The 2,374-nt window shown below is 43.1% G+C and overlaps 1 non-coding gene across 1 annotated transcript; it reads right to left on the reverse strand.

Annotated features, from left to right (window-relative positions):
- Positions 1–1,060: 1,060 nt before the first annotated feature.
- On the reverse strand, positions 1,061–1,165 carry LOC114673625 (small nucleolar RNA U13). The gene has a single exon (XR_003724399.1). It is a non-coding gene; the product is annotated as a small nucleolar RNA U13 (small nucleolar RNA).
- Positions 1,166–2,374: the final 1,209 nt, after the last annotated feature.

The raw sequence follows: 2,374 nt of genomic DNA on the forward strand, positions 1-2,374 counted from the left end.
GGATTTTTTTCTTTTCTTTCTTTTGAAAAGTCGTGTTCTTCATTTTTATCCCCTTTGTCACCATCATATTTTGGTCCTTTTATTGTCTCCCTTCTGGATTTTTGTGTGTCTTCCTGACCTCATGGCTTTAGTTTCTTCCCTTTTAATTTATTCTGCATTTTACGGATGATCTCAACTTCCTAAAATAAGGTTTCTTCCATGTTGTTCTCCTTTGCAGATACTTTCATGTTAGCCTCTTGTTTAAGATGATGGACTGAGCACATATTGACTTCAAATTCCTTTCTTAAACCCCTGAAAATGACAGTAAAATGTTTAAAATAAATAAACCCATAAAGACAAACATCATCAACATTTTGAAAACTGTAAAGCAGATGGATGAGGGATAACTGACTCACTAGACTTGTGAAAATTGAATTCTAAACCAGTGAGGGAAGTCTGTAAGTGACCTGATTTATACCACAAAGTCTCTGAAATGCTTAAAAATTGGAATCACAGGACGCTTGGGCACTCACTGGCAATGAACATGCAGCTGAAAACTAGCAGATAGGTTAAAAGTCTGCATAAAAAGTCATTAGATCTTTAAATTCCCACCCCTACTGCACACGGCCCCTTCTCCATCACAGCAAACTTTCCAGTCTTTTGTAGGACTAATATGGTTTGAATATATGTCCGTGCCAAATGTCATGTTGAATTGTAATCCCCAATGTTGGAGGTGGAGCCTGGACCGAGGTGTTTGGATTATGGGGGCAGATCCTTCATGTCTTACTGCTGTCCTTGAAATAGTGAGTGGAGCTCCTGGGAGATCTGGTTGCTTAAAAGTATGTGGCACTTGTCTCTCTTGCTCCTGCTCTGGTCATGTGGCATGCCTGCTCCCACTGCACCTTCTGCCATGAGTACAAGCTGAGCCATAATGCAAGCAAGAGCTGGTTCCAAGGTGTGTAGTTAGGCAATTGGAGTGAAAAGAGCAACTAGCCAAGGATTCACGTGGAGTCACTTTCAAGAACCAGAACTCCAGAGGGTCTTAGGTCACACTTGTAACTTTTCTGTTTTTTTTTTTTCAGGTCAGGCAGGTAATATGCTGACATTGTAACAAGGTTTGAGGGTGGCACATTTCACACACATGTGTGAAATACCCAATCATCATCCTCATGAACTACAAAAGGATCCTTTTTTTTTTTTTTTTGAGACAGGAGCTCACTCAGTTGCCCAGGCTGGAATGCAGTGGTATGATTGCAGCTCACTGCAGCTTCAACCTCCCCAGGCTCAGGTGATTCTCCCACGTCAACCTTCTGAGTAACTTGGACTACAGGCTTGAGCCACCATGCCTGGCTAATTTTTGTATTTTTTATAGAAACAGGGTTTCACCATGTTGCCCAGGCTGGTCTTGAACTCCTGGGCTCAAGAGATCTGCTTGCCTTAGCTTCCCGAAGTGTTGTGATTACAGACATGAGCCACTGCACCCAGCCCACACTTACATCTTTAAGTAATTTAGCATCTGGACTGGTTGTAACAAAGCCCGGTTAGAGTCACACTCTGGTATCTGGTTGCTGTGATTTGAACGTCCCCTCCAACACTCATGTTGAAATTTATTTATTTTATTTATTTATTTATTGAGGCAGAGCCTTCCTCTGTCACTCAGGTTGGAGTACAGTGTCATGATCTTGGCTCACTACAACCTCCGCCTCCCAGGTTCAAGTGATTATTCTGCCTCAGCCTCCCCAGTAGCCCTGATTATAGGCACATGCCCCCACACCCGGCTAATTTTTCTATTTTTAGTAGAGACGGGGTTTCACCATGTTGGCCAGGCTGGTCTTGAAACTCCTGAACTTGTCATCTGCCTACCTCGGCCTCCCAAAGTTCTGGTATTAGGGCGTGAGCCACCTCGCTGGGCCTTATGTTGAAATTTAATTGCCACTGTGACAGAATTAAGAGGTAGGACTTTTCAAAGGTGATTAGGTCATGGGGGGCTCCACCCGTAGGAACAGATTCATGTTGTTATCATGGGAATGGGTTCCTGGTTAAAGTGAGTTTACTCTCCGCTTGCCCTTTCTTGCTTTCTTGTGCTCTCTTAGCCTTCCACCTTCCCCCATGAGATGATACATCAAGACCAGTACGAGATGCCAGGCCCATGCTTTTGGATGTTCCAACCTCCAGAACCATGAGCCAAGTATATTTCTATTGTTTATAAATTATCCAGTCTGTGGTATTCTGTTACGGTAACGCGAAATGGGTAAGATAGAAAATTGTTATGGAGAAATGGGGCTGTTGCTATAACAAACACCTGAAAATGTGGAAGCAGTGTGAACTGGTAATGGGTAGAGGCTGGAAGAATTTAGACGAAAAGCCTAGAAAAAGTCCTTGTCTTGATGGAGCA

This window comes from Macaca mulatta, chromosome 17, assembly GCF_049350105.2.
Source record: "Macaca mulatta isolate MMU2019108-1 chromosome 17, T2T-MMU8v2.0, whole genome shotgun sequence".
In the NCBI taxonomy this organism is placed as follows: Eukaryota; Metazoa; Chordata; class Mammalia; order Primates; family Cercopithecidae; genus Macaca; species Macaca mulatta.